Source organism: Pelodiscus sinensis, chromosome 4 (genome assembly GCF_049634645.1).
Source record: "Pelodiscus sinensis isolate JC-2024 chromosome 4, ASM4963464v1, whole genome shotgun sequence".
In the NCBI taxonomy this organism is placed as follows: Eukaryota; Metazoa; Chordata; order Testudines; family Trionychidae; genus Pelodiscus; species Pelodiscus sinensis.
The window spans coordinates 17,190,943-17,205,635 of record NC_134714.1 but is presented as its reverse complement, the minus strand read 5'-3'; the positions used below and the strand labels follow the sequence as shown (position 1 = coordinate 17,205,635).

The 14,693-nt window shown below is 44.3% G+C and overlaps 1 long non-coding RNA gene across 1 annotated transcript in view; it reads right to left on the bottom strand.

Moving 5' to 3' along the window:
- LOC142829067 (uncharacterized) overlaps positions 1–14,693 on the bottom strand; it is a 160,556-nt gene that overhangs the window by 133,617 nt on the left and 12,246 nt on the right. Inside the window, exon 2 of the long non-coding RNA XR_012903276.1 lies at positions 10,852–10,974. This is a non-coding gene — a long non-coding RNA (uncharacterized LOC142829067). The remainder of the gene's footprint in view (positions 1–10,851; positions 10,975–14,693) is intronic.

Here is a 14,693-nt window from a genome sequence, read left to right as displayed (position 1 = left end):
AATCCCGTTCAGATGTGGATCCCCTTCCTATTCCAAAAACTGTGACATGGGCACATCTCCAGTTGGCATGTTGTGGGTTATAGAACATTGCAAACAGGGGTGACGGATAGACACAATGCTAATGAAATGAACTAGAAGAGGAGAGCAGAAATAAGTAGGCCATTAGGTGTGGTTACTCCAGCAGCTTCAAGTGCCACCCTCCTCCCCCGCACCATCACTTTTATAAAGGCAAATAAAGGCATCATCCATTCTAAGACAAACTCAGCACTCATGCTCTTCATCGGGAAGGCAAAATTGTTTCCAAATGTAAGAAGGGTTAATGCCTTTATAGAGGAGCAGGGGATATTGGAATGTGCCTTCCCTTTTCCACTTGCTCAGTTCTGCTGATGTGCCTCGGGTAAGGATAGGGTGCAATGTAGCCATTGCCCCTTTGCATGAGCTAGCACCAGAAGCAGTGGTCATAAATCATCATCTTTCTGGCACAGTCTGGATTGCCAAATGGCATGTGCACACTGGGGTCTGAAGCCTACATGGCGACCTTAGAGATTTCTATAATATGGTCTTTTTGACAAGCTGCTCCCATCCTTTTCTGTTGACACAGTCCACCACCACCACCTCTACCTTACCCTCCACACCAACCATTACTGTTCACATGCCTGATCTTTTAGCTGCATGAGATACAAGTACAAATGTTTTCATTCTTTGAAGCAACTACCAGTCCACTACTGTATTTACTACTACGCACTCCAATACTCACTTGTTCTTTAGATACCTCTTATCTGATGCAAAAAGAGATTTTATACTAGGGATGTGAAATATCGAGTAACTGACTAATCCAATAGTCAGTGCATTTTGTATCAACTATTTGATTAGTTGATAGGGTGCCTCCGCCTTAGAAGTGTAACAGTAGCCCAAGGGGAGTTTTGAAAGGCCATGGGGAGCCCGGTGTCAGATCCCCAGCATTTCAAGGCAGCAGCACCCCATGGAGCCTGGGACAACCTCGCTGGCCTGAGGCTGCACATGGCGTTTCAAAGCGGCAATACCACGTGGAGCCCAGGGTCTGACCCCAAGCTCCACCCAGTGCTGCCACTTTGAAATATCCCCTTCTATTTCCCCCTCTTTCTGATAGAGGCAGCAAGGGGAGGGGAAGTGACTGGTTGACTAGCCAGTCAAATATCCAATAAGCATTTCCTTTCAGATAGTCGACTAGTCATTCACATCCCTATTTTATACTCAGTGACTAAAATGAGTATAACACACACACCTGTTGGGTATGGCTCACTGTCCTGTGTAGTGACACTTAGGCGACTTTCAGAGAGAAAGAATGAGTTTGCTCTAGGACTGTAGCTGAGAGCCAGCTGGCTTTTAGCTCAGGCTGTACAGGCTCATGCACTAAGCTCCAGAGGTCCCAGGTTTAGTTCCACCTGCCAGTGTTACATAAGGGTTCATGAGATGGTTGCCCATTCAAGTTTATTCCTGCCAGTTACTCAGCACTGTCCGAGTCTAGAGAAGGCACAGGAGGAAGAGTGGCCATGACGTCGCATCTAGTGGAGATGCCAGAAAGCCCCTCCTCTACCTCCTGTTCACAAGAACGGACTTGAGAGAACTAGTGAGATTCACAGCCACCATATTGCACTGTATCATACTAGTGGATCTCAGTACTCAGAGGCATCAGGGGAAGATTTTCACGTGCACAAATGGCCATTAGGTGCCTACTTCCCACTGGTGCTCAGTGGGAGTCTGAACATCTCCATCTCCAACACACCACCTGAAGGTCTGTCATCACAACCACCACTGGCAGGCACTCCCACAGACACCCTACCTCCATAAATCACTACAGGCCACCCTGGTTCACAGTTGGCTATGAAAGGATAGAACAAACAGCCAAGCAGACTTGGAAGCAACAGCACTGAACCATTGCAAGCTCAAGATTTGGGCCTCAGCTAGCGGCAATCTCACAAGAGGTGTTGCTCTCCACTGAAGCTGTGCAGCCAGCTGTTGCCCAGTTACTGCAGTGTCTCCTTTTAAGGGAATTCTCCAGCACAGAGGATGCTGCATGGGTAAGTTGTTCAAGCCAGAGGCTCTCGTCTTGTTGCTGTGCAGCAAAAAGGAGATGAAACTCATCCTTCATACCCTTAGTCGCTCTCCATCCCCTCTCTACTGACAGATGGCTAGGCCCATGGAGTGAGGCAGTGGTAAATCTACACACAGAGGGTCCCCTCCATGCATAAGTCTGAAAGGCACCACCTGGCCCTTCACCCTAGCTAGGTAAAACCAGCAAAACTAGTCACATTCACCAAGCCACTTTGGAAGATTCAGAGAGGGGAGCCGTGAATTTCACGTGGTCAGTTCAAAGGACTGAATCAGACTTTGGGTCCTTTGGATGAACCATGGGGGTTCCTGAATGATCCTACCCCTTTTGCACTTTTCTACATTAATCTTAAGCGTAACCAGCTGCTGAGCTAGATCAAGGCAGCTCTGCTTTACCTGGTGGCCTTGAGAACAGAGATGGGTTACAGCAGTGCAGCATACTTCTCTGCAGGCAAGAGGCAACACCTGAGCTGGAGATGACAAATTGGTGGTCCTACCTGGTATAGTTGCCAATAGCCCTAGTGATGCAATCGGGATATATGATGTCCCCCTTCAATCTGTGCAAAGCTCATTACATTTACACACATCCATATAAGTGTCTCCTAACTGAAACATATCCCTCCTCTCTTGCCACCTAGGCCCACGGATGGGTTTTTGGTCTATTTAAAGATGAGGCTTATTGCCTACAAAGGAGCACAGTGACTTATTTGGATGTTTATTGGTTAAATGGTGACATTTAAACTAAATACTCCCCTTAGCTGCGGTAAACTGGCACAGTTTGACTTCAGTGGAGCTGCGCCAATATGGACCAGCTGAGAATCTGGTCCATTAATAGCCAATATGAGCATGATTTCTCATTAGTCTTCCTGCCTCCTTGTTATAAGAGAGCAAGGATGTCTTTCCTCTCTCCAGTCACAGTGGTAAGCAACCCCCCTTCAGAGGGCTCACTGACCGATTTAACTCTTTAATGTTCTCCCCTGACAGTGAAACACAACACCTCCACAAGGGGGGGTTAACTGCTGCTGGAGACACTCAGTTCTTGCCTGAAATTCAATCTCCATGCGTGCAGGGAGAGGCTATAAATAGCTGCCACCGTGTTTTGCAAACTACTGTAAGTAGCAAACATCATCCGGTAATGTTGTTTGTAACTAGGACGTGCAGTTAAAGAAAACTAACTCCCCTTTGAACCCATTTTAAAACACAATCGGGAACTTCTTACAATGAGTCTGGAATGCCTCCAGCTACAACAGAGGGTTGGCATGTATAAAAATGGGCTGGTTCCTAGAGAATTTTCTTATTTAAAAAAAAAATCCTGCACTAAGAAATTACCTATTGTCAGATCATGGTTTACCCAGATCTAAATGGAACAGACTGGGCCAAACTCAGCCCCCAACCCCAATCACACACAAAGCTGTTACCCACCCCCCTCTGCCCCGGTAGTAGAGTACACGAGCCATGGGAAATAAATGTAGGACTTTCTATGTCATTTTCTACCCAGAAGTGGGATTCCCATTTTCCAGGAACAGATGATCTATTTTACATCTTCTAAAGTTTTTTTTTAAAAGGTATTTGAGAACCCCTCCCCCCTTTGAGATTGGCTGCAGGATCAGATCCTAGAATGTAGGTTCGATGCACATGAATTAAGTGAAAGAGTAGTGTACCTAGGGAAGCCATCAGACTCGCTGGGATCCTGAGTACCATGAAGGAGGGGGCTGGATCTGCGCACCTGGAAGGGGCCGGGCCTCAGGCAGAAGGGGCAGGGCTATGACAGCCAGGCCTCAGTGCCACTGGGAACCATGCCACCCTCAGCACCACTTGGACCACACTGTCTAAGGCAATGATTTTAAAGGTCCTGAGACTCTGGCTGACACCACTGCCACAGTAGCAGTGGCTGGGAATCCAGGGCCCCTTTGAAGCACTGGTCCCCAGGGCAGGTGCCCCTCTTTGCAACCCCTCCGCCCCCATCCCCATATCAGCAACCTGAGAGTGACTAGCATATACAGCAAGAGACTGATGCAGAACATCTGGGTTCTAGTCTTGTTTCTGCAGTTTCATCAGTGACTCTGTTTTCCCATCTATACAATGGGAATAATGGTACTTACTTTACAGAATGTTTTAAGATCTGGGGAAAAGCACTAAGAGCTGGTATTATTCATGGAGCAGATAAAGGATTGAGTCCATAATGCCTTATGTCAAAGTGTCAAGAACATTTTGTTTCATACGGTTGATTCTCCTTCTCTGGATAGTATTTTATGCAGCCATTGCTCAAAAAAAAAACAAAAAAACAAAAAAACAAATGAACAAAACACGTGACATACAGTCATTATTCTGTATTTAAATTGCCCCCATGCACATTTCCTCATGATTACATCAACTGCTGACATGGAAATGTTGGAACACTCAGCAACAGACCACACAATCTGCTTTTTTTTTAAAACAAAAGAACACACAAGAACAAATGAGACAAAACTTGTATCTGTTTTCTGTCTGCAAGAATGTTACAAATTCCATCATTGTTAGTGAAGGGAGGAAGCACAATGGGGAAAAAAATAGATCACAACTTTTCAAACAACTAAGAGAAAGATGGAAGTCATTTTCCTAGAGAGAACAATTGAAAAGCTAAACAAACAACACAGCATGTGAAACAATTTAAATCATTCACTAAAACATTAAAAATAAATCAAATGATATCCCAGACCCCTCAGACAGGCTATGCTGTCGTCACACTTTAAAAATAAGAGTTTAAACTTTATTTTAACATTTTTCTGCAACAGCTATTTAGAGACATACTGGGCTCAATTCTGATTTGAAATCTGGAGCAACTCCATTATGTTCAGCTGCAAAAAGCTACTACTAATTTTCACAGGCACAGTGATAAGAGGTTTGTCCATCATATACGAATGTGCTCAGTAAATGTGTGTGCGTGCATTTCCCCTGCAATGGTGCATATTGAGTAATAAGTGACATGCTGCAGTTTAAGAACTAAGGAATAAAAAGGAAGGCGCAATAAAATGTTCATAGTTGTGATTGTGTTCATAAGCTTATGTAATCCTGCATATTCAAAACCTATTCAAGCTACTAGATTTATATATTTGTGAAGCTAAAAATCTTTGTTCAAAAGTAGTAAAATAAACACACACAAAAATCTTTGTTCTGTGAAGTGAAGATGCAGCACAGAATGGGAGAGATTCTATTCTCAGTTGTAACACTGGAGTAACATCTCTGAAGTTGGTTCATTTTACTCTGATACAAATGAAAGCACATGCTGGCTTAAAAGCTGCCATGTTCTGCCTCAGTTTGCCCTTCTGCTCACGGCTCTTTACTGTTGGACTGTGATGTTGAGCTTTTAATTAAGACATTGTCCTTTGGAGGTCCAATTTATTTAGTCCCTACCCACGTTGGCTGTGCATGCTGCAGTCCCAGTTGGGTATCTCATCTTGAGTCCTCAGTTCCTTCCCTCCTGCCCCTCCGTCCCCCGCCCCCCCGAGCTGGGGTCAGCTTCTTTCTACCTGAAGGAGCCAGTCTCACTTTTTTGAAACACTCATGCTAGAGCTTCCAAAGTTTCTTTCCTTCCTGATGCTCTCAGCCCTACTTAGAAGATTAAACTTCTATGGTCTCCTCTCAGTACCTCTCTCAGGCTTTTGTCATGCCGGGCAATCTTAGCTCTTCCAGCCTGGAGTGGTACCACTCAAGTTCCTTTCAAGTCCCACACCCAACAGATGTAGTTGGGCAGGGCTGACTGATGCAGGATCTTTAGGCCCTGAAGACACATGCTTCCTTGTTACAAACCCCTATGTAATTTAGCCCATAGTCTGCCAGGAACAACTCACCTCCTCCAAAATCACTATTTTGTAATGTTGATTATATATACACACAGGAACTGCCTGATTTATCTCAGAGATAAATCAGGCATACATCTGGGATGAAATTGTTGCTGCAATTTGCTATTGACCTAAGTGGAGTCAGGATTTCATCCAAGTTGTTGAACTCAACTCTGCTTTCGTGTACACCCATGCAAGCTTCATTAGTCAGTGGGCAATCTCTTGTAAGTGGGTGCAGTGAATGAAACTGCACTCATCTACACCCACCAAGAATCTTATCCAAATGTGAGTTATTCAGGCACATCTGAAGGCATAATTGGCAGAAGTGATGCCATATTTATAAACTACAGTAGTCAAAACATGACCAACAAAACGTGCTTAATTGCATGGACTAGACCAAGCCTTCCTTCCTTTGTTTCAGTTTCTTTTCATTGCTCATTTTATTCCAACTTGTCCCTTCTTTTTACCACTCAGTGAGCTCTAAAGCTAGTTCTTATTGGTCTAGGTTAAATAAGATTTGCATTGAAAATGCTATTTCAGGAATCCAGTATATAGTGCTAATTGTGCTTTCCCCGAAAGTCAAGAGTCCCAGCCTGGGTAACTGGCAGCAGCTCCACTGATTTCAATACTGCTACATCTTGTTTACACAAATCCCAATTTTATGTCCAGTTACCAGAGTTTAGTTTTGACCTCAAACCAGAGTGCAGGGGTCAGGAGAGCTGTGATGAACATAAAAGATGCAGTGGCCATTACTTTCCAGACACCTGTATTCCTAACGGAGGCCTCCACACAGGCAGATTTCATAAAGGACAGGGTTGCAATGTGAACAATAAGTGACCGTGTTGCTTGGAGTCCATTCAAATGAGTTAAATCTGTGCCCTACAGGCCTGATTCAGAATCAGTGATTAGTCATCCCTTACTCGCATGAGTAGTTCCTAGGCATTTAGGGGGACCACTCACATACGCACTATCAGTGAGTAACTGTTGCAGAATCAGCTCTGTGGGACACTGAAGGGAAGATCCTGTCACACCCAGTGCCCAGAAGTGTGCGCACCTCCCCTTTCCCCAAAAACATGCAATGGGAGAAGAATATTCACATGGGAGCCAAGAGTAAATACCAAAGGCATGAATCTTGAAATACTGTCTTAGGGTTTTCAGAGCTTAATTGAAATAAGAACACACAAGGCCAGACAAGTCCATTGGCACACACCAGAACGATATTGACTGGAGTGTTATTTGTTTTGTGTCTTGTAGTTAAGCGACATTAGCATGAAGCCAGAAAGTCAGCATTATGCATGTGCCATCGCTTTTCAATCAGTGATAATAAAACCTATTGCAAGTGACTTTATAAGGCACAGACGTTAAAATGCCTCTACTGTGTAAGCAGCTGAAATAATTCACCCAGAATTGTTTGAAAAAAAATAAAGAATCTTGAAACCTTTCCTCCTGATTCTTCTTCACTAAGCTGTTCAGTCCAGTAATTAAGCTCAGGGCAGTCTTCATTGTGGCCAAGATAACTGACCACTCTGCAGGTAGCGATATTACTCATCCTCCAAGATGTTTATATTTTAAAAACAAACAGGTAGGACATGGTAGTGGAGGGAGGAGCATTACAGGAGAGTGTTTTGTTGGGGTATAAAGGATGCTGGTGAAGAAGCTGAACCATCTTCCCTCTGAAACCCCTTCCAGACTAAAAAAACCTGGGAGAGCTAAGTACAAGAGTGTGAAGGGGGAAACATAGTTTTAATCCCTCTTTCACTTCTGATGCACTGTCCCCCTCCCTCACGTTAGAGGCTATTTATCTACCTCAGCCATTGTGCACTGCACACCACTAATCCACCAACATCTTTACTCTTCAGTTGATTCCATTTCTCCTCAAACAGAAATGCCTCCATCCCTAGCATTTCCTTCCATCTTAACCATACCTCCTCCAAACTCCCTCCCTCCACACTATTCATCCAGCTGGGAACACCACTCATTCGTCCTCCACAGCTCCAATCCACTCTGCCAGCTCTGAAGTCTCCCCCGACCTGCATTCCCAGGCTCATAACACTTCTACACACACACACCCCACCATGCTCAGCAAACCAGTCCAAGTTCTGACCTCTGCCGACTCCTAACAGAACCACCACTACTAGGCTAAGCGCCCTGTTCCCCCCATACTGGTTGGTGGGTTTGAAAAAGTAGGAGCGAAGGCAAGAGGAGCACGTGATTCAAATAGTGCCACAAAAACGTGTATTTTCAGTTCTCTCTCTCCTCCCTTTGCTGCCTGCAGCCAGCTACAGTCCTGTTAGGGTTCCCCTAGTGGTAGCAAATCACACCCCAACTTGTAGCAGTGGCGATACTACTGGTGGGCTTGAGGCCCATCAGCCCCTGGTGACCAGCAAATCTGGTATGGTGATAGGGTTGCTCTACTCGCCCCTGGACACCCCCCAGAACTGCCAGGAGGCAGAGGTGGTGCTATCTTGATCAGGCCAACACCCCTTCTAACCATTACACCCCATCAGTTTCTCCTCTTCAGCTCCTCACTCTCAGGAGCTGCAGCTGTCTCTTCATGACAGCTCGTCATCCTTGTGACTCACCCTTCAGCTAGATCACGATTGCGGTTTCTACTTCTGAGGATATTCAAGTTCCTGCTCTCCAGCAATGTCCCGTCCCACAGTGCCACACCAGCAGTGGTTGACAAGGGAACTCAAGCATCCCTCTACTCTGGATCCCAGCTCAGGGACCCTCTACACAGTAGAGAAAGTCCATGCAATGCACCTTGAGTCACTTCCATATCTCCTAGCCCTCCCTACTCCTCAGGTTGCCAGTTGCTTCACTTCCCTCTTTAGGAAACTTATCTCTGCATTAATTATTTTCCTTCCCCCGTTTCACTGCATTATTCTTTGCTTTCCTTCTTGGCTTTTCCGCCATTCTTATGAGCTCTTTACAGGCCCCTAGCTCTTCCTGTCTCTTACCTCAGATTTGTAGGTCATCACACCAGTCGCAGCCTACGGGTCTTCCTTCCAGTTTGCTCAGTTCTGGATTTCTCTCTGCCTATGTGAACAGTCCCTGTAGGGCCAAAATTTCAAGGTCTCTATTTTTCCCCCATTTTCTGTCCTTTGAAGAAGCCCCACTTGTCCCTCTTAAGTGACCGTCTGTCTAATTAGGTTCTTTCACCCAAAAATGCCTCTATATGCAGCCTAAGTATCTGTTTGGGCCCTGCAGGTATAATTCAGCTGTTGCTGACTAGTGTAGAAAGCACACCCCATCACAGGTGCCTTCACTGAGGTAGGGACCTCCCCCCCATCTTATTTGCTTGTGAAGAGTCTTGCACACACATCACATTAGATAAATAATAAATTCACACAGTAATTATGTGCTTTGTAATGGACATTGGTCCATTATCATTGGTCATTACCATTGATCATTGTACATTTGATTTCTTTGCCATTCCTCTTAAATGATAAGTGGCCACCTTCCTTTTGTCTTTCCAGCTTCTGTCAATTGTCCAATCATATAATTTTTAGTCTAAGTGACATTAAATGCCACAGATGCAGAAGTTTATGATTGTTAATTTAAATTCCTGGCACCTGCTGGTACTTTCAATGCATTAAGATATTCCCAATAGTCTTTGTTCTTAGTAGCATAGTTGAATACCCTGTCCTAGGGTTCTAAAATTTGGAGTCTTAGAGAATGGTTTGAGGACTTATTCCATTTATAGAAAAGATGTTTAGAGGGCAGCTCTGAGAATTTAGCTGACTAAGGATAGTATTTCTAATGTATCCATCAATGTGGTTTCTAGGGAGCAATAATACTTTGCATTTAACCTTCTATCTACAAAACTCAAAGCATTTTGAAAATATGCACAGATTAAGCCTCACAACACCTTCAAGCAGAGAAGTATTAACCTCGTTAAATGTGAGGGGGGAAATGGAGATGTATAGAGTCTGCTTTTCAGAAGTGCTCAGCACCAGTTACTTTACCTGAACTCACTAGGAGCTGCAGGTGCCCAGCATTTCTGAAAACCAATCACTGGCTGAATTAATAATAGAATCCTAGAGTTGCAATGCGCCAGAATTACTACCCCTAATCCTCTACTCTAACCACTAAAGAATATTCTTTACAACTTCAGTCACCACTGTACCATCAGTAAGACAAATATTGAAATAGATCACTTCTCTATATAGGACAAAATACAAGATTGAACAAAATATCACTTCATCTATGGCTTGCTGTACCAACACACACAGCCCACTGAGTAAACATGTTTTTAATTTCAACATGTGCTCCAGTTTCAAAAGAGGGCAGATGCCTATATTAAACATGCCACATTAAAATTGATCTCATTTATTAAACTGGTCTCACAGTGTTTAATTAACTGTTCAACACCTAAAATAAAGAAATTCCCTATTAAAGCTCAGCAAACATTCCCGCAGAAGGATTAAATAGAGATATATAGAGAAGCTGACTTTTGTCAACGACTTTGCCTCCAAACCACTAGTGCACACTGTAATAACATGATAGTTTCTCCATCAAACAGCAGCTGTGTAAATTATCCACATTTGTGCTGCACTTCAAGTTAACTTCTGCTGTTTATTGTGAAGTAGCATTCGAATCAATCAGCATGCCAACAAAAAAGGATCTCAAATCTCATAGAAGTATAATAATATTTCTAACTGAAAGAAGTGAGAAAATAAAATCAGATTTACCAAAAATAACCTATATTCTGTAATTTCATTGGCAATATTCTGTGATAACACACTTTTCAGTTAACTGGTTCTATCAGGAAACAATGTGACATCTTGCTTCCGACACCCAAAACTGTGAGCCATTGCATTACCGCTCTGCCTCAGCACAAGTGAGTTTTGTTGTGGCTAAGATGGGTTGTTTCTGACAAACCAGCTTGTCTGCCTTGGCACCAAACCTCTCAGGACTGTGCCAGGCCAAATCTTACCTTGCAGGTAATCAGCGAATCCCAGTTCTCCAGTGATGGCTCTCAGCAGCGTCCAGTCCTTCTCACTGAAGTAAAGCTCACTCGCTTCAAAAAGACAGCGTACACACCAGCCTGCTAGGCTACCTGAGGATAAACAAGAATGAATTTGTTGATAAAGAGCAAAGATTTAAGTAACGCTAAGAGGGTATGTCTACACTACCCTCCTAGTTCGAACTAGGAGGGTAATGTATGCATACCGCACTTGCTAATGAAGCCCGGGATTTGAATTTCCCGGGCTTCATTAGCATAAGCGGGGAGCCGCCATTTTTAAATCCCCGCTGCTTCGAACCCCGTGTAGCGCGGCTACACGGGGCTCGAACTAGGTAGTTCGGACTAGGGTGCCTATTCCGAACTACCGGTACACCTCGTTTCACGAGGAGTAACGGTAGTTCGGAATAGGACCCTAGTCCGAACTACCTAGTTCGAGCCCCGTGTAGCCGCGCTACACGGGGTTCGAAGCAGCGGGGATTTAAAAATGGCGGCTCCCCGCTTATGCTAATGAAGCCCGGGAAATTCAAATCCCGGGCTTCATTAGCAAGTGCGGTATGCATACATTACCCCGCTAGTTCGAACTAGCGGGGTAGTGTAGACATACCCAGAGAGAATCAATGACACAGGTATGTTACAAATAAAAAACAAAACATTTTAAAGTGTCTAAAATGTAAGGTTAAGAAGTTGCAATCTCAATCTAAGCAATTTCTCACTTACATCAAGGTTTGGTCAGCTCTTGCCTTTTAGGCCAAGAGGATCCAGCTTTCATGGGCTCAAAGGATGCTGTCCCCTTATGTCCCATAATGCCTTTTTTGCTCTCCTTGTATTATTCAACATCCATGGTTTCTGCCTCAAGAGCCAGGAAGGCTTCCCGGAATGTGGATTTTGTCCCCTGGTGTAATTGCTGAATGGTCTTGCCCCCCGCCCTGCTCATTTAGCTTGTTTGCTTTGTTTACCTCATATGTACATTTACTTACATTGATCTCTGCCAGTAACCAAGCCAGTCTGACAGGTAATTTGTCTAGGGCAGGTGTCTCCCAAACATATCTGAAGAACGTATTTCCAGCACACACATAACAACTCACTATGCACAGCCCATACATACATCACACAATGGTTTCCAGGATTGGTGCATCTCCAGTTTATATAGGAGAACTTACATAAATCCTGTGGGGGTTTATGTGATTATAACAATGTGTTGGGGCAATGTGTGTGTCAAGCCAGATGTATTTACTGTATGGGAGGACCTCTGCAAGGTGGCATAGAGGGCTCCTACGTCTCACAGTATGAACTAGAATCAGTATCAGGTACTGGTCTGTGTGATCTTGAGCACATTTCTTCATTCTCTCTCTGGCTCGGCTTCTCCTCTTGCACTTTGTCTAGTTCCCTTGAGATTGCCAGCTCTTTGGGACCGGGACCAACTTGCTTCTTCATATACCTTTATACAGGCTTAAGCACAATGAGGCTACAACCATAGTTGAAGCTGGTAGGTGCCAAGCTAATATAAATGACCGGATTCTAAGTATTGCACACCCTTAAAGAGATCTGAAGAATATAAAAAGTGTTTAAGATCTAAAAAAAATTAAATGTGAAATATTGACCTGTAATTCAATTTATGAGTCTTAGTAAATCAAGGGTGAAACTTTCCTAAAGGGCTAAGTAATTCAGGTATCTACAGCCCAGATTCTCAATGACAGCTAAGCACCTAATGCCATCGAACTCAATGGGAATTAGGCATCTAAATACCTTTTGAGGATGTGGACCTCAGTCCAGGTACCCAAATCCCATTGATTGTAGGCTTCGGGTCAGTTTTGAAAATGGGACTTTGCTGCCTCAGTCATTTGGGAGCTTTGGAAATATTTATCCCTGAGCAAATAATTAGCATCAAATAATTTATTCATCTTTTCGCTGGTTTATGATCCAAGATTTGCTGAATCATTTCAGATAACTCTTCAGCAGAATCGCTATCAAGCTGTGGCTGGCTCACCATTTGACTTTCAAAGTTCAATTTCTGGACCCCTATTTGGATGCTGGGTATCTGTTCCCTGACTGGAGCTGGACTTCAGGAGTGAATGATTTCCCTCTTAACTTTCCCTTCAAATGACTGTGGAAGTGGCTGGCTCTGAAATGCCCTGGAAGTGGATGAACCCCTGAAGTGGCATCAGCTTGTGTCTTGTTAAGGGAAACGAAGGGGGCTGGTTGTCATGGCACATAAGGGAGAAGGCTGCTGTCACTGGACCTGTATTTTCAAATATCCATTTCCCTGGCCTACCTGTGCAGCGTGAAGAGAGGATTACCTCAGACGCTACGGCAACAGGTACAATACAAGACAACGGATTAGATAAACAAGAGGCTGGAATTACTCATGTGTTTATGGGTTGTATTTTTCACTTTTCTAAAAGTATGTAGCCTTAATGAGCTAGGCTTTCAAAAGGTTTCACTACTAGCCCGAATACAGGGGCCTCTGAAAGGGGTAGGAATTCTTCATCCCTGGCTGAGTCTGCTAAGGCAGCTGCAGATCTAGTTGTACACCTCTATGAAGAGCACACTCCTCACTCATCGCAATCCCCGCTTTAATACCATCAGAAGGTGTCTCCCCAGCCCTCAGCTCTGAGTCACACTGGATACAATCAACTCTCGCATGGGTTCCTAGCATATGCATTTCCAGCCCATAGTGGCTGGCCCTGAATCCACTGCAGACAGAGCAGGTCTTGTCCCTTATTGGTGATAAAAACAAAATCCTCAGTATGTTTACACTGGTAGATCAGCAGTTTTAAGTACTGCATGGTGTTATTTTCAGCTGATTTTAATAAACATGATTGGGGACTTGTATGTTTGTCACCTCCCTTGAGAGCCCAGCTTCATGTGCAGCTGCACCGCCAGCATTTAAGACACTCCCATGCTGATGGGCTAGCATCTCCTTTCAGTGTAATTAATCAGAGGCAGTAGCTGTGTTGATGGGAGAAGCCATCCCATTGACACGGTGCTGTCTACCTGGTGGGTTAGGTCAGTATAACTGTGCCACTCAGAGGTATGTGGTTTTTTCCCCCTATAGGTTAAATTTGGCCAGAGAATGTCTATTGTCCAGCTGCGGGTGTGATTCCCAACGTATGAGGACATACCTATGCTTGCTGTACTCCAGTTAATGCACTATAAATAGCAATGAGGGTGCTGTAGGGTAGACATCAGTCCAGTTCATAGTTGCTTGTGTAGCCAGGACTGTAGCCTGACCCATGGCAGCCTCACTTCTATTTTTAGTGAGGGAGCTAGAACAGCGGGAGTTCCCCCCCCCTTTTTTTAAATTTGCAGATCCCTAAAAAAATTTAGGCAGTGGGGACCATTTTGGAAATCTTAGACAAGGAGGGGCCACAGACCACAGGTGGAAATCCAGCTAGTGAGGGCCTGTCCACATGGCGTGGCCATTCATACCTCCAGCTGCGGTATAGACTCAGATACTATATCAGAGGCTACAACCCTAATGTGCCAAAAGTCTCAGCCTACAAAGCAAATGCACAAACATATGAAACAGCACACTCAGAGGGATTTCCAGTTTGAACCAGGATAGAAGTCAGCAATAGCTGCAAATCTGCGATCTGGGTCAAGATTTCAAACCCCCCCTCTCCTAAAATTTGGGAACGTATGATTCAGGCTTAGCTCTAGAATACATTTTAAAACAGAAACCCTGCAAATAGTTACTGGAACAATGATGCCCCAGATCTGCTCACAGACCAACAGATGGGACCCTGACACTTTATGTTCTTCCTATGAAAATTCCCGTTGACAAAACTACAGCTGTGTCATCTGCTCCATCA